The 24,305-nt window shown below is 38.8% G+C and overlaps 1 protein-coding gene across 1 annotated transcript in view; it reads left to right on the plus strand.

The window, feature by feature from the left end:
- The first annotated feature begins 1,636 nt into the window (after positions 1 to 1,636).
- Positions 1,637 to 24,305, plus strand: part of LOC122806875 (calcium/calmodulin-dependent protein kinase type 1-like) — a 1,135,755-nt gene continuing 1,113,086 nt past the window's right edge. Inside the window, exon 1 of the mRNA XM_044077647.1 lies at positions 1,637 to 1,754. The gene's annotated coding sequence lies outside the window, so the exon portion shown is untranslated. The remainder of the gene's footprint in view (positions 1,755 to 24,305) is intronic.

The following is a 24,305-nucleotide window of genomic DNA, read 5'->3' on the forward strand; positions in this document are numbered from 1 at the left end:
CCACCTCTGTTTGCCTACAGTATGATTTTGAACAAGTCACTTACCCAGGCAGTGCTCTCAGATTGCTCCTGAAAAGGTACACTTATGTTTAAGGGTTAACTTGATTAACAAATGTAGAACACAAAAAAAGAGAATTAGGAAACTTACCTGCTAATTGTCAATTTTCAGACTTTCTTCTATAACACCTGAAATGATAATTCCATCAAAATTTGTTTGCAACATACAAATCCTGCTAAAACAAAATGCATGGGAAATATGCTTACTAAATATGTATGAACTCATATTCATTTTTTATTCACATGTGTTTACTTGGAAAGTTCGACTGGATAATTTTATTTGATTTTTAGAGGAAGCCAGTGGAGGAAAGCTCTGCAAATAAAAGAACAGAAAATACATACACATAGGTGAAAATTGACATCATATTACACTATGCTGTAAATACATATATTAATACGTATTTTAATACATATATACCATCATTAAATCAAGATAAATACAATATCATGTAGCACTGAAACACGCTGACATGTTATAAGTGTGAGAGTTTATTACTCACTCATAAAGCAAGTGTCAGAGGAAGTCAGGGGAGAGTGAGAAAAAGTATTTGTTAGAGGTAATAAGTGGGGTAGATATGGGAGACAGGAAAAATAAAAAGTAAAAGCAAGGCTAACAGTAAGGGAAACAAAAGTAAGAGAAATAAAAACAAGGAAATAAAGATATATGGCATATATAGGTATTAGAGGAGGAGCTAAAATTTTAGCCAGGATAGCAGCAAGTGCAAAGCCAGGAGTGAGACAGGAATTATTATAGTTGCAGCTTTAATTAATAAATATTACGTACTGCCCTGATTGGTTTGGGGATCGTATTCCAGACTTTTGCTACACAGTGTGAGTACTGACTTTGACTGCAGTTTCTGTCAAGCAGATTTTTGTCAGAAGATCGAAGGTGACAAGTTGGGAGGTAGTGGTGGAGAATTGTACTTGGAGCTGTGAAGGAAGTGGATTAAATATAATTTTCTGCATTAAAAGAAGTTGGGTATAATTTTGTTGGTTGGATAATTCCAGCTAATTTACAGTTTTCAATGCAGAACAATTGTGTATTCTGTGTCTTGTGCGAGCTACAGTTCTAGCTACCTTGAAACAATGTTCTAGTTTAGGTTTTTGGGTGACTTGGAGACTAGATGGGAGAGCCATATAATAGCGATGGGCTTATGTATGTAGTTGCAAGAGTGACTCTGGCGGATGCAGTTAAGGACTTTTTTGGCTCTATATAGCCATAAAATGACGTTAAATGCCTGACAAGTACTCAGCAAAACCGGATTTCCTGAAGGAGAGACCCCGCATTCTTAAGTATCTGACAAATACTTCACAAGTGGCAACATCCAGTTGGGAAGTAAAGTGTTCCAAGTCCCTGTCTGCCCACCTTCCTAAATAAGATAGCAGACGAGAAACTCGTAACCACGTCTCAGCAGGTCAACCACGCCTACAGAGCATTTATAGACAGAAGTTAAATCACGCCCCGTTGTCAGTTTCTACTCCATCCTTCTTGACCACGCCCTGAAGTACCTGAGCACGCCTCTTTGGTAGAAACACTTTCTGCTAGTGGGTGGATGGAGGACGCGCCCCGGGGTGACGTATAGACCGCCTTCGGCGGAGCTGACACTGGAGGAAGACTGCATCGCTGCAGATAGCGAGGCGGCAGTACTAACCAGCAGGAGTATTACTGCTCTGGGCACGATCAACAGCACGGGGCAGGTAAGCAGTGTGAATGGCTGGCATTTGGGACAGCACGAAGTGAACTGCATCACCAGCAGGGCAAACAACACATCATCCACCAGCCTTGTGCAAACACCTAAAGCTGGTGCAGGAATTGTTTGGGCGGAGGCAAGCAAGTAGGTTGTTATCTGCTAGTCTGCATCGCTCCTAGTATGCCATTGCCGGGTCTGTTGCATTTTTGCCACACCAAACAGTGAGGAAGCTCCCTCTTCTCCATGATGGGTCGCTCCCCTTTCTTGTACATTATAACCTCTCACTGTGTATCACTGCTTGCACTGAAACTTCTTCCTCGAGTGGGGGTTGCATTCGTTGCCCGGCAGTAGATCACTTTGGGGTCTGAATTACGTTGTCAATGCTGCGATGCATTATTGCCCGATGGTGGTGCATTGTTGCCTAGCTGTGGTACTGCAGTTTCATTTCAAAAACATGATTCTAATTGTTAGTGTATGATAAGTAAACTGTGTATGGACAAGCGAAAAGGTGCTCCCACCCCCGTAACCTGCAAATGCATGATATGTATTAGTGTGGACAGGGGACTTCAGCTGCAGAAGAGAAAGTGGACGTGTAGACTACAATGTACCTTAGGCTGTGGGGGTTGCAACATCTAGAGAAGTGTGCGAATGCCAGCCTTGTGGTATTCCAGTTCGGTACATTTGAGCTACAGCCGCTTTGCAAGCTTGCCTGGGCATTTTGCTGCATTTCTGTAGGGACTCTAAAAATAAATAAAAAAGGGTTTGCAAAATTCGTGTTTCAGATAATTGTAAGCTGCATGTTGCAATACTCTTGCTACTTATTTGTGTGTTGCTGGTATACTTTAGAATATTGAGAAGTCCGTGAAAGTGTAGCAGTTTGCACACATATTCAAGCTATGTGTGTGTGTTAATGTACATCGACATGTTACTGGTGTATGCGGTGTATAGGCATGCATTTTGTTGCTCCCATTAGGGTTAACACCTTTTTGAAGCCTAAATTGAGACGTTTACTACTGAAACATGTTTTGCAACATAGTTGCACAAAGTGTCAGGTGGTGCAAAGTATTTTATCTAAAACATTAGATAAAAACTGTTATCAGTTCTTGTAGTTGCTGTATTATACCATTCAGCTGCAGTAGCATCTTCTGTAGCATTAACAGAGTAGTACGTGTGCCATTTTCATTTGTGTGTATGCACTAAATCTGTGTGGTAATATATGTGTGTTTTGTATTTATATATGCACATTCGTAAATACAGAATTTGCATATATATATATATATATATATATATATATATGTGTGGATATATTTCTGTGTGTGTGTGTGTATATATATATATATATATATATATATATGTATATATAATGCATATGTGTTAACGAAACATTGGCGTTTGCAGCCATTTATTGCTTGTCTGCTAGGTGTTGTAAGGAGTACACTGAAATAGTCCAAAGTAGGGAAAAGGGAATGTTAGGGCAACATAGCCACTATGTCACTAAACACAGCTTTCATATTTTAGTGTTATGATCATGCATCCTAAATTTAGAAGTTGTTGGATGGAGACTGCAGGATGTAGTGACATAACCCTTACTGTGCTTAGCAATGAGTGAGTGAGTTTGTAGAATTGTGTGTGTGTGTTTTGAAGTAGTGTATGTCAGTGAATGGAGAGTGCAGGGTACAGAGAAAAGCGATTAATATGTTTAGCACTAATGGTGAATGTTGTGCTTCCCTTAACATGTATTTTCCTATCCTTGGCTGTTTAGTACTTCTGTGATTCATGAAATATTTAGCAGTAGAAGTTTAACTACTTTCAGCATAATTTCTGTACTTCCTTCTTTTTTATAGATAATGTTTTCTTTATTTTTTTGGAATGTTATGTATGGTTGTAGTATTGCTGTGCCAGTGTTGTCTGTTGAACAGTGTCATGAGCTGCTCCCTGTACAGTGTTGGATTCCTCCCATCTCCATTTGCCTACTGTGTGACCATGAGTAAGTTATTTAGTCAAACAGTACTTCCAGGTGCAATGGAATGGCTGCATTCAGTGGGTTTCCCCATGTGAACAAATAGGTAGAATTAAAAAAAGAAAATGTGGTACAAGGAAGCTGTTCTGCAAATGTTCATTGACAAGGTGTGATACTAGAAAGATGCAATATTTATATAAGGTAATTCCCCTTGTATAAAGTGGGGGAGGGGCCAAGTAACACACTTGGCATCCTTTGTACTACTGCTAAATTTTTTTTAAAATTAATGACGTTTTTCCAGAAGTGTTATGCATGTGGTTTCAAACCACATTCTAGAACATTTATGTGGGCAGCCTTTTATCAACAGGATCTCTGGTCTCACTGCTTTTCCAGTGGTGTAGATGGCCCCAAGTTGCCACAGGATGCAATGTACAGTACAGCAAACTATGATAAATGTATTAGAAGGCGCTGGAGTGCTAGTTTGCAGGTATAATGTACTGTTTTGTGTTGTGCACACTCAGTATTCAGTTCATGTAGTACTTGTTATTGTAACAATGTAGTGTAGTAATGTGAGGGCAGTAGAGAGTATCTTTGGATGAATACAACATATTGTGGTAGAGAAGTATGAAATGTTTGCGTTTCAAGGTCTTGATCTAGAGCATGGATTGCATTTCAAGCTCTCAATGTAGAATATGTATGTCATATGCTAGTTTAGAATAAGCTATTTTAGAAAACTTGCTCACAAAGTTTTTCAAATGCATTTTTCCAAAGTTTTAAGAAAAGTTTACATTCAAAAATGTGATCTTCTCTTTTCATAAAGATCTGAAACTTGCTTGTTATAAAATGTACAGTCAAGTTATTCAGAGTGCTTACAATTTTCACTGTTATTACAGCCTTAATTTCAAATAAATTTGGGGATGTTTGCTTTTTTACTTCCCTTCCTTAGTATGGATGGGAAACAAAATTGAATTCCCTCAATATGTCTCATGGTTCACTTGGACAAAGTCCCATGAAAGATATGAGTATACATAAATAATATATTGTGTAGAGTCATATAATGGTGCACAATATATTGGTAGTATAGACACTATTTTTTTTTACCTTGTAACTGCAAAGTTCTCAAGTTTATATTGTTTTAACACCTCTACAAACAATGTAAGTTCCCGAGTGCCAGCCTACATTGATGCCAACCTTAGGTATTCTGAGAATTTCAAGACACATCATTTTCAAGTAAAATTCTTTTAGAAACAGAATGTATAACATCTGCTTGTATTAATCTGAATGTGTAATAGTACAAAAAAATCTTAGTTAAAGCAATGATGACATTAGCAGGTTTGTGGCATCGGTTCTTTGTTAAATTTGTCAATAACTTAAGTAATTTATTAGTGTGTTGTTTTTGGTGCAGTGAAATGAGTCTGCATTTTAGTATGCACATCTGACTGCCAACTTGCATGGTTTACTTATATCATTCGGCACTGCCAGTAATCTGACAGAGCTGTGATGGTCAGCAGCTGCACAGACACTCATTGTGGAAACAATCCTAGCTCCTTTTATGAGCACCTTCACTGCTAATTGCATTATCTAAGAAAAGAATGGGTTTCCTGTGTACAAAAAATAGCTCTAGGGGTTGAACTCCTGCTTATTTTTATGGATTATTAAAAGTCACTTTCATTTCTCCTAAATTCTTATGTACATCAAACTTGTAATAAACATCACATGATTTATACTTATAGACATTTGATTTGTAACAAATATACAGATCTTGAATCAGGCCACATTGCATAAGAGGCATGCATTAAGAGATGGAAAGCCTGACTTTAGCATGAAATTTGGTCATCCACTCAGTATACAGTGGGGCTCCAATGTGTATGTCTGCATGCATGTGCATGCCCACTTTTGTATACACCAAGGTTACACATTAAAGAGGTTGGGGACTGATTTTACTTATAATATATATTTCTCTGGGGTTTAACTCACTTCTGTTAAACTCTGGATGATATTATCTCTTCAAAATGTGCTTGTGGGTATTTGTGTGCATTGTGTATGCAGTGGAAATACCTGTTTTTGTTTCATACGGCTGCATGGTTACTTGTGTACACTTACCTTAAAATTGCCGTTTTTTTTTTTTTTGTGGAAGTGATTCTTTCTGGCCGTCATTATATTTTTTCTTCCATACCAGCCTTTAGAAGCTCTTAGTCCTTTACTGAATAACAGTGTTAGTTTTCAAAGTTATACATTTACTATCACTGTTTGATTTTTATACCTTAAATGACTATTTCTTTAACTATGCAGCAAATCAACACATTTTCTTTGAAAAGTATTTAGCAGAATCCTATAGTATTTGAGTTATCATAACAGATGTTCACAACAAATTATAAAATGCTGTAACTAGTACCATAGTTTAGACTGATGAATCAGGCAGAAGCTAGACATTCATAGCAAATAATAATCGACACTCGTTCTTAGTCTGTCTATTGGTCACTTGTTTCCATAGTGACCAGATGAGCCATAGATCTTGCTTAAAATAGCATGCTTTTTCTAAATCTTCACTGTAACTGCCATATATTTGTCAGATACCTTCTTTCTAATCTGCTGTTTTTGATGCATTTTTACTGTGAAGAAGGCAATGCTGCCTTTGATGCCACCACTCTCTGTGCAAAGCAATGCTTTCTTATGTTGCTTCAGATCATTCTCATTTATTCTGTCTTTCTTGAATGTGTGTCTTAGCTTCTTATACTTTCTTTGAAGTACCTGAAAGTTTGTTATATCTTCTTTCTCCCTGTTCATGTCAACACTGTATACCCCAGCTGTTATAGTTTCATGGTTAAACTGATGAGTTGTGGATATGGTATATCCTGCAGATGTAGTCTGATTTCATAAACTCTGTCATTCTGATTAAATCCCTTAACCAGATCGGTATTCCTTGCTCTTCCTAAAAAACAGATAGTCAAGTCTGCTAGGCCTCTTAGAGCAGCATAAAGGAAAATATGTCTTTATCCTGTCCATTTCTACATTGTTTACAACACAGCCCTGTACAGTTTAGGTTCTTATTATAGCAACTAAAATTTTATTTTGCTAACATTTTAGAATGTTATACTAACAGTTTTCAGTCTAATACTGTCTGATCAATTCACTCAGTTACAAGGACTGCAGTTTCAGACACTGTGGTGAATCCCCTATCATTTTTTTGTTTTGTAGTGCATTTAAGGAAACTTAATAAGAATCAGTAAAAACGACAGTGGATTAAAGTAAACTAAGTGAAACTTGTACAAGTACTGACCATAAGAACAAACAATGCAGTGACAGTGTTGAGGTCCAACGTGAGGGATTTCATATGCATCCGTCCTTTACTTTGTGCATAGGCCACTTAGGTTCCAGTATTTTATTCGATTTCCTGAAAACGTGAAAATCCATGGCAGTATGCTTAAGTTATGTGGCGTAAGTAACTCCCTGACCTCTTGCCATTAGGTGTGGTTGTTATTCCTTTGTACAGCCCATTACATTTAATTTCCTGGATATGTTACTGTGCTGTAACAAATGCCATAGACCTCATTCAATTTGTTTTGGTTGTTACCTCATTGCTTATATCAGTGGCTGTCATTCCTTATGCTTGCTTTTTTTTCTGAAGCTAAGCTGTCTCACTTTTGAGCCATTCTTTGACTTTAATGTAGGCATATTTGCATAATGCCGAGAGGTGTACATTTTTTTTCTACCACCTGCACAAAGCTACCTCGAAAAATCTCAAAGCTGCTTTTTCCCTAGTAATGAACTACATACTGTCCCCACTTGAGGCCACTCTCTGTGTGATAGATTTAATTTCCTCTCACTTTATTCATGCAGACGTTCTCCAAATTTCTGTCCAGGGTCCTACCCCCATCTTGCTTGTCTTCTGGGTTATTCTTATTGATTTACATTTTGTGCAGCCATATATGCTGCCTTGCTAAATTTTAGGGCAGATGTTTCTATTTCCTGAGTCTTCATATTCTCCTTTTGATAGCCATGTATTACGTTTATAGGTTGTTACTAACCCAATGACCACTAAGGCCCTTTCAAGCCTAGCCATGCACCCCAAACCACATGGGTCCCAAATATCATAGGATGCATGTTAGTAAGCAGGTAGCTGAGGATTTGTAAGGAGATGTTAGGTAGGATAATACCATTCTTATTGATGGCCTCTGTCCATAAGAGGCATGGGGTCAGACGAGGGGTAAATTTATGATTTCCCAGCCAGTTGTCAATGTTTTGTTTGAATAGGGACAAGGATGAACTCTGTTCTACATGACTGAAGAGTCAATTCTATAGTGCGGGGATCTTTTGGAACACATATCTGTCTCTCCAGCACATTCTGTTTATGTCACAAGTGAAGTTCAGCTCCCTGGAGGCAGTGTTTTTGGTGCTGTTTTTTGTGCATATGCAACAGATCCATCAGGGCTGGGGCTGAGGAAGCCATATAAGTCATGCGAAGATCTGCTGTCAGCAGTCTGTAGGAGACTGAATAAAGAGACATCACCTTTAGGCAATCAGTGTAGGATAGGTTACATATGCCCATAATTCTCTTGGTGAGAAACCTTTGTGGGCGTTCCAACTGTTGCCAAGGGTTGTATTATATTCAATGATAAGGTCTGATAAGGGCCGACTAGAGTGGTACTATAACTTCTTTAGACCTGGATGCTATACCCTTATGTATATGTTGTGTAAAATTAAATTATTTTCTTATTATCTTAGCTATATGTTGGTCAACGGCTAGATTACTGTGTATATATGATCCCATATTCCTTACTTCTGAGTCAGTTCTTAGGGCCGCTTTATCAATGGAGTAATTAACTTGGGTTGACGGTTTCTCAAAGGGCATTATAATGCATTTTGACACTGAGTTTTAAGGCATGGCTTTGGCACCAGTCATTTGTATGTGTTAAACCCACTTGTGAGATGTTTGTGTCTTGGGGTGGAGTCTGTAATAGCTCCCAATTTACAGTCATCTGCAGACTTGGTGAGCCAGAGGCTTTTAACTTTAGCCTTGACTTCCAAGAAGTAAATGTCAATCAGGAGCAGGCTCAGCACAGAACCCTGAGGTACTCCACTGGTGACTGGTCTCTTGGTGGAGGTGGTCTTAATGAACCTGACTTCAACCAGACTTGTGAGCCAGACAGTAATCCAGCAAGTTATGAAAGGATTTCCACCTAGCTCAGACAGCTTGTCAGCAATACCCAAGTTGGGTATTGTATCAAATTCCTTAGCCAGGTCAAGATACACAGTATGCACTGTTTTACCCTTGTCCATTGCCTTGGTGACCCCCTTAAAGAAGTCTACTATGTTAAGAAGGCATGAACTTCCATTAATAAAGCTGAATTTGTATGGGTTCGGTGTCCATGGGTTCCTAGTTTCCATGATAATTCGTTCCATGGTTTTGCATATTAGGCTTGTTAGACTGATGGATCTGTAATTCCCTCGGTCAGTTGATGGTCCTCCCTTGTGGAGGGGAATGACTGTTGCACTCCACCATTTGTTTGTAACATAGCTTGTTTCAAGGCTGTAGTTGAAGAGTGTGAAGTAGTCCTGATAAGTTGTATTTTAGACTTTTCAGTAGGTAACCAGGAAGTAGGGGGGGGGGTGAAGTTTGAGCTAAATTTATCAATCAGTAGATTTGCTATGTCCCCCGATTAATATAGACGGTACTGTTTAGCACCAGTTCAGCACACTGTTTGTGTGTTACCTCTAAGGTTAGTACCAGATAACTCTAGCACAGTACGCAAATCTGGTTGTGAGCTCAGCAAATAATTTTGTCACACACAATGAACCACAGGTGAGAGTAATTATTTGCATGCAACATCCATCCCTATAGTTTAACACAATGGCTTCTGAGCAATATTTAACATTTTTCTCAACTGCTTATTGATTTGCTATGTATCATTTATACTGTTTTTGTCTGTGATGTTCTAAATTAATTTAGTATTTTATAGTATTTATTTCTATATTAAGTGTTGAGTGTGTCTCCCCTGGGTTCCCTCTACAAGTATGCTACATCCATTAGTGGCTATTTGGGATAGCAACTTTTATAAAAAAAATAATTTCATCAGTACCCAATTCCATATTTCCTATCTCTGCTGCATTGACACACTGTACCTCTGGGTCCTTACTCTGTCATCTCTGCTGCACTGTAATGACACTCTGCATTCCTGGGGTCTGTGTGCATCATCCCTGTTTCACTGTAATAACACTGTGCATTCCTGAGGCCTAGTTCCATCATCCCTGCTGCACTGTAATGACACTGTTCATTCCTGGCGCCTGACTCCATCATCCCTACTGCACTGTAATGACACTGTGCATTCCCGAGGCCTATCTTCATCATCCCTGCTTGTAATGTAGTGATATACTGCACTTCTGGGATCTTGCCCAATCTTCCTTGCTTGATGTGAAGTGATATACTGCACTCCTGGGACCTGATTCCATCCTCCCTGCTTTTAGTACAATGATACTCTGCACTTTTGGGGCATGGCTCCATTATCCCTGTCTGAAAATGCCCCTTTTCAGGGACAGACCAGGAGCATTACCTGGTGAAGTGGTTTGTTCAGAGTCACTCTGTAGACAAGTAATGGCTGAGGATTTCAAATTCTGCACTATAGCCGTGCTCATCCACACTAAGTGCCAGTTAAACTCTGTTTCAGCCCCAAATAGTGCATTTCACACCCATGTGCCTGCAAAAATCTAAATATAAAAATGTATTCATAGATAAAATATTAACATTAAATCTTTACTTATCTGTACTGACCCCATGTTCATACATCTGTGAGGTATTCAGCATCTCCATGGTCTAAGCTGTTTGATAATAGCACAGTCTGTTTCTGACATAACAAACAGCCCTTCATTTTAATTTTAAGTGTTTCATAAAACAGAATTTATAGCTGTTTTCTTTCATTTCCAAAGCAGTCAGTAAAGCTGGCTTCAACTTCACAACATGCTTCCACTAATTTTCACACCAAGTAGTGTTTTTTGGTCCATTAAAACACTATTTTGTTTATTATTTGTTTTGAACCATTTCACTTTTTAAGAAAGTATTGTAGTGCATTGTTGAATTACACATCATTAAAAGCTCATGCATAATAAGTTATTAGACAGTGTAGGAGCACAAAACTAATAAAAAATTAGTGCAATTAGGAAATTCCATTATGTTGTAGTGCTGTAAGCCCACATATTGTACAAGGGCCTTCAGTGTACTGCTGGGTTTGTAATTAGCAAGGTTCAGGGAACCTCATTACACTATGTTTCTATGCATACAAAATGTAAGTTTTGCTTGTAAAGTAAAGTAATTATTAACCAACTCAAAGATAAATCGTCTATAGTATCAACTTGCTAATGAAAGTAACTTTCTAGTGGCATCAAGCAGAACAGCATATAATTGCTAAAATAGAACAAATTATAATATCCTGAGGTATGTAATGCAATATCTTACACTATTTTAGAATTACAGAATGTGGCTGTAAGCCAACTGCATAACTGTTAGGCATTAGAAAAGCTTGTAATTATAGTATTACAGGAGCAATGGAAAGACTGTGAGGCAGGACTTTGTTTACTATAGAAAAAAGCTGATTTATTGATAAATTGGATATATATATTTATACACCAGTTTAGACATACATACAGGTATATTGTCTGCCCTCCATGTTTCAGTCATAAAAATTAAAGATGCTTATGTGGAAAATCAGTTTTTCAAAATGTCTAAGAATAAAAGACTAGCAAGCTCTTGTATGATCTTTAAAAATGCTAACACAGTGCTATCAGGACACTTTTTGCACCATGCATAAATACTTAGTACTAAACATGTTGCTGCAAATAAATGTGAATAATAAATTCTGTGAAATCTTTCATGCTGGCTGTTTGTTTAGGCTGTTTATTTAAATAGGACTTCAAAATCTGTTTGAGGACCTTATCTCAGACTCTGTCTAACATTTATGGACATGATGGTGGACCTCCCCATCTGTGCTTCCTTTGTGCTCCGTGTAATGTAGCAGGACTTGGGATTGCAGTAAGTGTGACTGTAAGTAAAACCTCCTACCCACAAAGACTATGTCTTGCATGTATGAGGATCTACAATGTATGCTAAACAGAGGTACCTGATCCATACATAGCACAAAACACTCACAGAAAGCATTTTGTGTATGTGTTTATATATACATATGTGGGTGTGTGTGTGTATGTCTGTGTGTGTGTGTGTGTGTGTGTGTGTGTGTGTGTGTGTGTGTGTGTGTGTGTGTGTGTGCTTATGTATGTCTAGTAATATAATATTGTCATTGTAAATTAGTGAATGCTTAAAGTGATTTGCTGATGTTTTTAAACATACTATAGCACTACAGCATACAGTACATAAACTCCCGAACAGCACTTTCCCCTATCAGGGAACGTTTTGGCCATCCCATTCCTATACAAAATTAGTTTTAAAATCTGCATTTTCTTTGCACTGATATCACTGAGGAAAAGCAAGGAAGTTTAACTTCAGTAAGGTAGGCATAAGCAAAGTGTCTGTTGCAGCCATAGACTTTAATGGGCGCACCATGGCATATACACAAAGGTGTCCCATTGAAGTGCATGGATGTTGCTCATGTAACCCAATGGTAATGTTACAACTAGAAAAGCTATATTTTAGGGGCCCTGGTTTAATAAAAAGTTTACAAAACTTTTTATTAAAAAAAACAACCCTAAAAAGTAAGGAAGGGCAAGCTGGGAAATGCATTGACTCATCAAATATCATGATGTTTATCGAAACATTGGTAAATCACGTTAAGTAGCCTTCTAGGTACATGCCTGTGTTATTAGCTATGTAACAGTTAGTATTACTGCCCCACTGTGCATTACTCAATTTGTCGACCCTTACCCTATTTCTTTCTTACTAGATTGTGCCATTTCTTTTTATTTTATTGTTTTGTGTATTACTTGGTTACATAGTACCTATGCTGTCTCTTTGGGGATGTGAAGTCACAGATATCTCACTTGTCTCTGCCTCCTTTTTATGGGAGTGTTTTCTTACCAACCTCAAACACCATGAGTGAGATTCAAAAAGATTGCGAGTGCAGTCATGGCCAGCCCGATGCTGCTTACCTCATTTGTGGAACAAGGTCCTATGCATATTAACAGTGAATATATGGGGGGAATAGTGCAACAACTGCAGCTCATTAAATGCCCTGTTCACTGCTGTGGCAACAGTTCACTGTACTGCATTGTGGCCACAGAGAATGGGAGGTAAAAGCAATACTCATTTGTAGCGTACTTCTTGATGAAAAGCTGCAGAATCCCACTCGCATAGTAGTGGTAAGAAGGAAAACGTATGTGGCAGTCTTAATGGGCCATGAAACAGGTGAACTGATCTACTTTTTGACCAAATAATGTTTGGAAATGAGAATATAGGAAAGTCACGAAAAGGTGGAAGCAAACCACGGATAGAACATAGTGTGGAAAAAAATAAGGAATGAACAGGATGGTGGGAGAGAGGGAATTTTTATTTTTATTTTGGGTAAGGTGGTCATTTTATATTTATGAAGAGAAGGTACACAGGGAAGGGTAATAAGGGAAGTAAGAGGAAGAGGGTCAAACACAGAAGGCAAACAAAGTTGACAGGGGAAGTGCTGACACAATGAGGGAGGATGAACACAGTGAAGAAGATGTTACATACGCACACACACACACACACACACACACACACACACACACACACACAGGAAAGGTAATGGTAATGGGGAGGTTTGGAAACAGTGATGGGCACAGACACAAAAGGGAAAGGAACAACAGGATGGGGTGGGCAGCTGCAGCCTTTGCCATCTTTGACCTAGTGCAAGCTTAGTCATGACCGTGGTCTCTCTCACCACTGGGCCAAGTTGCCAGATGAAGACCTCTAACTGGCTGATTCAGACATTAAGCTGCCTGTCAGAAAGGCCCCAGACTATTTCCTCTAGCTGCCACCAGATGACAAACATGTCACCTCCGCTATCACTGCTACCTGCAAGTGCTGTAGCATTACATTGCTCAGCAGGACTGGTGGCAGTGACCCCTGCAGGTGCTGTCAGATGTGTAGAGGTGACAACTAGGGACACTGATGGTTATGGTATTGCTGATGGTGGTGTGCTTCCCATTAGTGATAGGACAACAGTCCTGGGTGATTCTGCATATACAGTGGATATAAAAAGTGTACACACCCCTGTTAAAAATGTCAGGTTTTTGTGATATAAAAAAATGAGACCACAATAAATCATTTAAAAACTCTTTCCACCTTTAATGTGACCTATAACCTGTACAATTCAATTGAAAAACAAACAAATCTGTTAGGGGAAAGATATAAAAAATAAAAAACGTACAGCACGCTGATTGCATAAGTGTGCACACCCATAAACTAATACCTTGTTGAAACGCCTTTTGCTTTAATTACAGCATTCAGGCTTCTTGGATACACACCTGCAATCAATTAAAGAGACTCTGATTAACCCCAAATAAAGTTCAGCTGTCCTAGTAGGATTTTCCTGACATTTACTCAGTTGCCTGCTACAGCAAAAGCCATGGTTCGCAGAGAGCTTACAAAGTATCAAAGGGATCTCATTGTTGAAAGGTATCAGTCAAGAGAAGAGTACAAAAAACTTTCCACAGCATTGGATATACCATGGAACACAGTGAAGAGAGTCATCAAAAAGTGGAGAAAATATGGGACAACAGTAACATTGCAAAGAACTGGACATCCCTCCAAATTGATGAAAAGACAAAATGAAAACTGGTCAGGGAGGCTGCCAAGAGACTTACAGCAACACTGAAGGAGCTACAGAAATATCTGGCAAGTACTGGTTGTGTACTACATGTGACAACAATCTCCCATATTCTCCATATTTCTGGATTATGGGGTAGGGTTGCAAGACTGAAGCCTTTTCTTACACAGAAAAACATCCAGCCTAGCTAAAATTGCAAAACAATACATCAAGTCTCCCAAAAGCATGTGGGAAGATGTGTAATGATCTGATGAGACCAAGGTTGAACGTTTTGGTCACAATTCCAAAAGGTACGTTTGGCGCAAAACAACACCTTGCATCACAAAAAGAACACCATCCCCACGATGAAGCATGGTGTGGCCAAGGGAGCCCACAGGATTTTTTGCAGGGGGGGTGCAAACCCAGAGCCCCCCTCACTCCCCCCACACAGCTCCCCCCATGCAGCCCCCTCCCCACACAGCCATTTCAGTGTCCCCATTACTTGGCTATTTCTCCCTAGTTGCCATAAACAGTGTTCAAAACTCTATGTGCATACTATTTCATGCTTTACTTCTATGATATTACAGATATTTCAATTTAATTTACAAATTTTATAGCACAAACACTGCTAGACATGTGTTAAGTGAAGTAATAGTCTTACAATGAAAACAGACTTGGCATTAAAACTTCTGTACCTTTGAAAGTCACATTAACTGAAACAGCATTGAAACCCACGTTCAAAGAAAATGCATCTGGCCATTGGCAGGTTAAGTTTACCTTTGGGCTGTTTTCAAATCATTGGCCCCTTGCACACATTTTAGGACCATGCAAAAGTTCTTTAATACAATCAGGAAGGTGAATCAATTCTAATATATAATAATTGAATTATATCCCTTGTATAATGCAGCACCACTTGATAGAATGTATTTTAAATTTATAGTTTTGAACATGTTGCCAGTAAGCAATGAAATAAAACATATGAACCAATAATGACAAACTGCCCAATTTTGTTTCAACCATAAAAGTCCACTCAGACATCTGTCATTACAATTCACCAATATCAGTCAATATGCACAATTTCTGCAGAAGTAAAAGTCATCTGAATAATTACATATTAAAGAGATCTGAAACTAATGAAGAGGTTGTTGTTTCATTTCAACCATAAAAGGCTACTCAAACATCTCTCATTACAATTCACCAATATGAAGTCAATATGCACAATTTCTGCAGAAGTAAAAGTCATCTGAATAATTCCACATTAAAGAGATCTGAAACTAATGAACAGGTTGTTGTTAGTAAACAACTTTATATTTCAGTGTTTCATCTACAACTTCAGTGCCTTCTGCTCTTGAAGAATAAATTGCCTATGTTACATTTAAAAAATAGTAAGCTGCTATATTCCAATAGGGAATGGGTGGTAAGCTGAAAACAGGTTCATAGTTACTAGGCATGTCATCCAAAGGAGGACATACTCAGGTCTTTCACACCCTACCCCCTTAAAATGCAAATCTGCATGTTATGGGAGCAGAAACTATAGCCCTCTGCATCAAGATGCAAGTATGCTACCTGCTGTGCTACTAAAGCTGCTGTAAAATTCTATACAACAACTATGATACCATTTGCTGAACAAAACAGTTGTACATTTTAAGCAGATTTAGCATGAGCTGCAGTAAACTTCTCTCCCCTTGAAGTTCAGTTTTCTTCTTTCGGCTTTTCCAGGTTAGGGGTCGCCACAGCGGATCTCCGGTCCGCTAATGATTGGCAGTAGATTTTTACAGTACTTAGGTGCTAGCTCGATGCCCAACCTTCAACGAAGGCACACCCATTCTACGCATGTCTTTTGAACGCCACTCGACCGCAGGGATGACATGCAGACTCCACACAGAAGGCGCTCCAGCCGAGAATCGAACAGGAGAACCTGTTGCTGTGAGGTGACAATGCTACTGCTGCACCACCGCAGCTCAATTCCTTGAAGATGCACTTGAAAATAAATTCCACCTGCTAACTTTAACTAGGGTGTTTCACTCTTTCTTACACACACACACTGGCCAACCATGATGTTGTAGAATTTCTTAATAATCGAATTCCACCACAGGGGCCGCCTCTAAAATTTGGCATTCTACTTATGGCATATTGAGACATACACATCAATTCAAGAGGTAAAGGGGAAATAGAAGTCAGTGGTACATGCATCTTCCTTATCTATGGGATCTTCTTAAGGTGGAGAACTTTTCATTCTTCTTAGGTTATCAGTGAACCTTAAAGATGTCCTTAAAGATAGTGGGAATAGACTTGGTCCTTATGGAGAATACAATATTACAGTTGTCTGATTTGACCAATGATAGAGCACTTGCAGGTATAGAGCATGTTTGTGTTATGTTTAGAAAGCCCAGGCTAAGTAGACCTGAGTCCCTTGTAGGGAGGGTACTATGTTTTTAAGGGAATTAATGTTAATGATTTGCCGGAACCACTGTGCACTTTTGCTGTTTGTGGTATGCAATAATCAGATTATAGATGGATAGTTGTAATTTGCTAGAATGACTATGTTGGATTCTGTAATTAAAGTCACTAATTTGCATAGGTAGGTACTATGGGCTGTAGGAGATATGGATGGTGTTCCACAACTAGTAGTGATATTGTAGCTGTATTTGCCTATAAATAGGAGAATATGAAGATTGTCTGGAGCATTATCTTGCTTGATTAGATGTGAGTTAAAAGAGTTTCCCAAAAAACTTATGGAACCTTGCTGGCTAGGCTTACGTAGGCCCTTGGGCCGATAGCCTAGTACCTGCCTATGAACCTATGAATATGGATATGCCTCCACTAGAATACACACCATTCATTAGCTGGTCTGAATGAGTGATAGGCAGTAAAGCCAGTTATAGAAGAAGTATTGTCACTGTGTTGGAACAAGGTTTCTATTATTACAGAAATGTGTAAGTTTTCAATGTTTAGATTCATAGGTAATACTAGGTTATCAGTCTGCAGAGTATTGCAAGCTTAACCAATAGTCAGAGGTCAGAATCAAACCCTGTACCTTATATCTGAGAAGTAAAGACATTAACCATTATGCTAACTCCCCTTTGGATGGCTATGAGAGTGGGCACATATGGAATGCTCTGAGTGGGAATCATTGATGCAAAAGACTGAATTTGCTTAAGAAAGGACATTATGAGGGTAGACAATGTTTCAGTCAGTATGAGAAAGCACTATGGGAAAGGTGTGGGACATCCCTAGTGAAGCAGAAAGAAGTTTCCTCCAACTTCGTACAAGATGGCACATATTAGATCTCCCTGGAGTGATACCAGTAACTGAGCAAATTATTTAATCAGTTTTTTTTTTGTTTATTATGGCATTGCTATGGTGATGGCAGTATGTTACTCAAGAGTAGTCATTTAGCAGCCTCCAAACGAAACACTGAAAGTTCACTTGTATGTTGTATCAGGTCTGCGAAGGGAGCATGTTTAAGGTTACTCACTCCCATGTTTGTTTGTCTTTCGGCTTTTCCCGGTTAGGGGTCACCACAGCGGATCTCCGGTCCATTAATGATTGGCAGTAGATTTTGACGAACTCCGAGGTGCCAGCTCGACGTCCAGCCTTCAACGCCCATTTACACGTCTTTCGAATGCCCACCCAACCACGGGGAGGACATGCAGACTTCACACAGAAGGCACTCCCCGCACTCCAGCCGAGAATCGAATGGGAGAACCTCTTGCTGTGAGGCAACAATGCTACCACTGCTCACTCCCATGTGTGCTAGTTAAATTATAACTAACAGGCTATTCTGCAGGGAATAGTAGTAGTAAAACATGTCTAATAAAATGAAAGCAAAAGATACTTGCTGCTGAAGACAGTTTTTGTGACATCTGTTTGGATGAGACTGAAAAGAAAAATTGGCAACTCCCCAAACTGCTTTTAAGTTTTTCAAGAGGTTTTGCAGCCTTGGAAATAAATTTGTTAGGGGGTACCCAATATGAAGGGTACAGGGGAGGTATTTCTTCATCTACAAAAGGTTCAACAAGTTGTCCATTTAGTTTATAAATTTCAAACTGACTGGTCTTTAGTAGAGAAATATTGTTTGATAAAGTCTACCTTATCCACATACCACCCACGGTTAATACATATGAGGCTATTTGTAGAAACTTGTAAGTAATCTTATATTCTGGGCTAGGGTAAACCTTGAAATATGTAATATTTAAGAATACAAAATGGAAAGTGCGACAAAAGGGTCAAAGAAATTACTGGCTGATGTGTTTCATGTCGTCAGAGGAAACAAATGAGACTAACGAGAACGGTTTTATAAAAGTAGATTAAAGGTGTGCTTTACAGCAGATGTACTCAGATGCTTATGTTTCCACAGGGAAGCAAGTCACTTTATTTAATGGCTAAGTCAGGGGAAACAATACATCAAAACTTTTTGGCCTATATTTTAAGGGTTTATATCTACACCTCTAGATCCTTTTTCAAATGCAGATCTAAAACATCTACTGAATATGATGCTACATGTTTAAAACAGAATAGCCAAATTTTCTGTCAGTTGACCATCCAGCCAAACACTCTGCTCACACCAATGTGAACTGTATAGCATTAGAAAACAAAATGAAATACATCTACCTCAATTTTATTTACAAATGACTTGGTAATTCACATCCTGATCTTGCTACCATAGTATCTTTGCACTCGACCAATACGGATCTCAAGTCTTCTAACCAATGCTTACTGGATAAAAAACAAAACACATACCAAAATAAGAGGCACAGTATCCTACATCTTTTTTCCAGTTCAACTAGAACAAAATGACAATCTATATAAGGAGGCACCCGACACTGCCACTTAAACTAGTAAGCACATGACCATTTTACAATTTGCTACAACATGACAATTCTAGGTGTTGTGGTCTCTCCTATTCCATTCCTACTTTTCCTTTCAGACTGCCCTGGTTTGTGCTCTGGTACACCTTCTTTTTCTCTTCTTCTTAACTTGCCTTATCCCTTATCATTTGACGATAACCAGTTCCTTAAACAAGCATCTAGTCTATCACTAATACAGACATCCAAGATGATTCTGTCTCCTCTTGCCAAATGCCTAATATACCATAGTCTTCCGAATTAATATAAAGCTGCCCTGCTGGTCCCTTCACAAGAACACAACAGACTTTTATTAGTACTTAAATAATTTTCTGAAATCATCCTCACTGTAGGTTTTTGCATATAGTCATTGCTTCTCCAGTGCTGTATGCTTTAACAAGGTTTTACTGGGTATTATAGAAAAAATTCTATTTCTTACACCTACCTGTCATTTGTACGTTCGTCTGTGAACTTCAGTCCAAACGTCTTCTTCTGTAATTCAAATTTCACGCAGGTGGGAAGATGAAAATGTAAAACATCAGTCACACAGATGCAAAAGCGGCTGTGTGACTGGACTTGAAGGGCATTCGTAAAGAAAAACACCCTAAAGAAAAAAAAAACAAAAAAAAAACTTTTTTTTTTAATTAAAAGAAGATTAATCTACCAGCCAGCCAGCCGATTCCAGGGGGTGCAAGTGCACCCCCTTGCACCTGCCTGCGTGTGCCCATGGTGGTGGCAGTATCATGTTTTGAGGTTGCTTTTCTTCAGCTGGAAGTGGGGTTTTAGTCAAGGTGGAGGGAATTATGAACAGTTCCAAATACCAGTCACTTTTGGCCCAAAACTTTCAAGCATCTGCTAGAAAGGTGAAGATGAAGAGGAATTTCATCTTTCAACACGACAATGACCCCAAGCATACATCCAAATCAACAAAAGAATGGCTTCACCAGAAGAAAATTAAAGTTTTGGAATGGCCCAGCCAGAGCCTAGACCTAAATCCAATAGAAAATCTGTGGTGTGACCTGAAGAGGGTTGCACGAGAGATGACCTCGCAATCTGACAGATTTGGAGCGCTTTTGCAAGGAAGAGTGGGCAACTATTGCCAAGTCAAGATGTGCCATGCTGATAGACTCCTACCCAAGAAGACTGAATGCTGTAATTAAATCAAAAGGTGCTTCAACAAAGTATTAGTTTAAGGGTGTGCACACATAAAGTATTAGTTTAAGGGTGTACACACTTTTGCAACCAGCGTATTGTATGTTTTTTATTTTTTTATATTTTATCCCCCTAACAGATATGTTTGTTTTTCAATTGAATTGTACAGGTTATAGCTCACATTAAAGGTGGGAAAAGTTTTGAAATTGTTTATTGTGGTCTCATTTTTTTATATCACAAAAACCTGGGATTTTAACAGGGGAGTGTACACTTTTTATATCCACTGTAAATGTAAAATAAATGGATAGAAATCAAAATAAAAAAGTAATATGTATAATGGAAAGAACAACGAAAAAAATAAGCGCATAATGGAAAGGATAGTGAGAAAGAGGTGGGAGAGTCAAGTACACATACAGTGAGAAAATTAAGGTAAAACATAACCTGAGTCTGACTGTTTTGCATGTACTGTAATGCAGTGGTCAAAAAACACCCGCCCAACTGCAACTGTTATGTGCCAGTATATAATGTATTGGGAGTGTGAATCCATAGCACATGCAGTCTGAAACCTGGTGTACTTACATACTGAGCTACATCAAGTATCTAAGATGAGCCTGCAGTGAAACTCACACTAATGGTGTGTGTCGCACACGTGCAGAATGATAGAGATAGCATGCAGCTCACTCTAGTGTGTACAACACACTGTGTGCTTAGTAGCACCAATGAAATACCCACTGGGAATTGTGTACAACAGAAGAAGGAATGAGCAAGGGAAGAGAACCCAAAGCCATCAGCGTATGCAATGTGTAGGTTCACGCCCATGCTGCTGAGCCTCCTGCAGAATCCAAACCATTGTCCTGGAAGCACATAGAGTTATTTTCTTTGAGGATGTGCTATTTACATTTACTTTAAAGCCCTTCCGCATTTCTTGATCGGATATTTCACTTGGAATGGTCCTCTCCTCAACTGTAAGCCTAACAGGAGATTTACTTATCAAGGGTGCTTCACTGTTGGTATTTCTGAGGAAGAACAGATTTCTGTGATAGTCAGTTTGCTGCTTAGGGGGTTGATAGTACCGAAGTTTAATAATTTTGTGTTTGGCAGGAGCATTAGCTGCTCTGTTTACAGGTAACCAGTGAAACTTTTAATTCTCTGTCCAGTGGCGTGTGGCATGTGTGGCAATAAGAACAAAAAGGCAGATTTTATTTTTAGTGTTTTTTAACAGCTGTGAGTTACCAGTGGAATGCAGTGCAAAGATTGGCAGTTGGTACTCTGGCGTAGGTATACTGTCCTTGCCAAGACCTAACATGATGTAAAGTAGAGCAGGTGTGAAAGTTTGCACCATAACTTTAGTCTAGATAAAGTCCTGACTAACAGAACATGGTAGTTCAATCGACATGCACAGTTCTTTGCTTTTCTAGTTTCCATAAAGAATGATAACGTCATTCTCTCACCGACTTCCTTTTGACAATCAGTTGTACCACTGGCTCATGCTTTCTTATGTAGCCTTCAGTACTGTACCTTGTTGTTTATGGGCAGGATTTTCTGCGTTTCTCCTCATCATTGGAAGGGGCATTTAGATTCCTGCATAGTCTTCTGCAATTGGGCCTTCCTACATTCTACAGGACAATTGCTTAATATAAAGTCATGCACCAGCAGTACTTCATAATATCGTGACTACATTTTGTTTCTGCAGTGGATTGTGCCACAGGAGTTTCTATACAGGTAATTGACATGCACATATTTGTGTTTTTATAGTTTTACTGTTTGATGGCAAGGACTTTGCTGCATATCTCTGCATGTTAAAACAAAATGCAGCCACAAATATGGAAGCTGCATAGCACCTGTTAGAGCGTTCCTTTCCCAATGAGCTTATTTGACTATTAAGTGAATGCTGTTATCAAGGAATATATTTAGCATTTTTTTTTATTTACTGCACCGTGTAGTTAGCTTCCATATTCACGCCAGGCACTCAAAGAATGCTACAATTCTCGTTCTAAAAACACTTTCATTTACTCTTTGGTTGCTTAGCAGTCAAGTGTTGCCATAGCAACTTCAGATGCTGAGCCTATACCAGGCAACTCCATGCACTAGCCTATACAGCAATGTATAGTAGAAAACATGATTTTAATATTCATAGTGAATGTTTTATCTGGATGATGATGACACTGAGGGTCTTCATAGTCTGGGGCAAAGTGGACAAGAAAGCTTTCTAGTGACAGCTAGCAGATCGTTTGTTCTGTGAAAGAATCCTGTTGATGTATGTATCCATATCAGCACTTCATTTTCTGGTTTATTTTAACATCAGAGAGCCCAAGATCATTTGACTGTTTTACTACCATCTGTTATTATATGTCCAAAGTGCAAATGTGGTCTTAATGCTGAGGGGAGGGGGTCTTTTCTGTCCACTGCATTTTCTTACCTACACAGACCCAAATCCCTTTATGATGACTCTGCCCTGTTTTCAGTTTACCAGTTTAATGATTTCCCCAAGCTCCACCAAGTAAGAATGTCAGGGTATGAGTACTAATGTTCCCTGCACTAAAACAAAACATAAATATGCTGATCTTTATCTTCAGTAACCCTACCTGATCCTTCTCTTACTTCTCTTCTTTGCCACTACTCATAAAACAGCAGGGCTCCATTTTTTTTGGTGAAAGTGAGGGAAATTGTGAATGCAGTATATGGAGATGCTTGCATACATGCTATAGTTAAGTACACAAATGGATTAATGTACCACATCAGTACACCATTCTGTAAGTTCACGAAACAAGCAGTCAAATGGATCCTTTCTCTTGTCTGGCATGTTATTTTTTTCTGTACTGTGCAGTATGGTTGTTATACTAGAGGAAAGGATACCAGTGAGTGTGGTCACAACTTGTCAATCGTAATTAGATGAGTTACATTTTGCCAGTAGGAGTTTGCCATAGGAAATCATTGCTGGTGCTGCTTTTGTTACAGCACTTGAAGTGTTTCACTGTTTTTTAAGTTTTTGCTTTTCTAGGCAGTTGTGTGACTATGGATTTGGTGTATATAAGGGGGGTGTGAGTTTGAATGAGGGAGTGAAGCCCACCTCTATTTTTTGGTCTGGATAAGGCTATGATTAATTATGCTTGCACTGTAGATTCATCCGGACTTTACTTAATGAAACCATGGTGGAAACATACAATATTGGATACCCCAGCTGGACACAACCTACTGCAGACAAAACTGGATCATGCACGCAGGCAACTTTTGAAAGCAAACAGCTGACCAAATAGAAGAGTAAGAGAAGAAACCAAAATAATATCCAAGGAATCAACTACTTAAAATAATGCATGTATGCAATTTATATGAATGATGTTTCCTTAAGTTTGTTAATAATGTACTCATGCCTGGTTTAAAGGAGAGTTGTGGTCTAAAGTAATGCCAGTCTCAGAATATATTTATAGTGTCAGCACCTGTGCAAGGGCTCTGGATAACCCTGGGATCATTTTTAAGGCAAAAGAAAAACAAAATGGCAATTCTGTTTTTGCTGCTGCTGGGTAACAGTGTTATGACTTGTATTAGTAAAGTGAGGTGCTAATTGACTGGTTCCCAGTCAGTCAGCCTTTTATATCAAGCAGTCACTTTTCACATGGCTGATTCTTTTATCTGTGTCATACCAAAACATTGTGGAAGAAATTTGTGTGTCATAATAGCACTACCCAACAGCACTGAAAATAGAATTTATCAGTGTTTTCTCAAGAACAGTCATATGGCTGTCTAGAGCCTTTTGTCAGGGTTGGATACTTTTTTAAAATAGTTTGAAATGAACACTACATATCACCACAGTACTTCTTCAAGTAGTCTCTTCCCAAGCCAGACTTTTTGTCCTTTTCATAGTGAACAGAATGTAGTAG

Source organism: Protopterus annectens, chromosome 7.part0 (genome assembly GCF_019279795.1).
Source record: "Protopterus annectens isolate FY-2018-M chromosome 7.part0, PAN1.0, whole genome shotgun sequence".
In the NCBI taxonomy this organism is placed as follows: Eukaryota; Metazoa; Chordata; order Ceratodontiformes; family Protopteridae; genus Protopterus; species Protopterus annectens.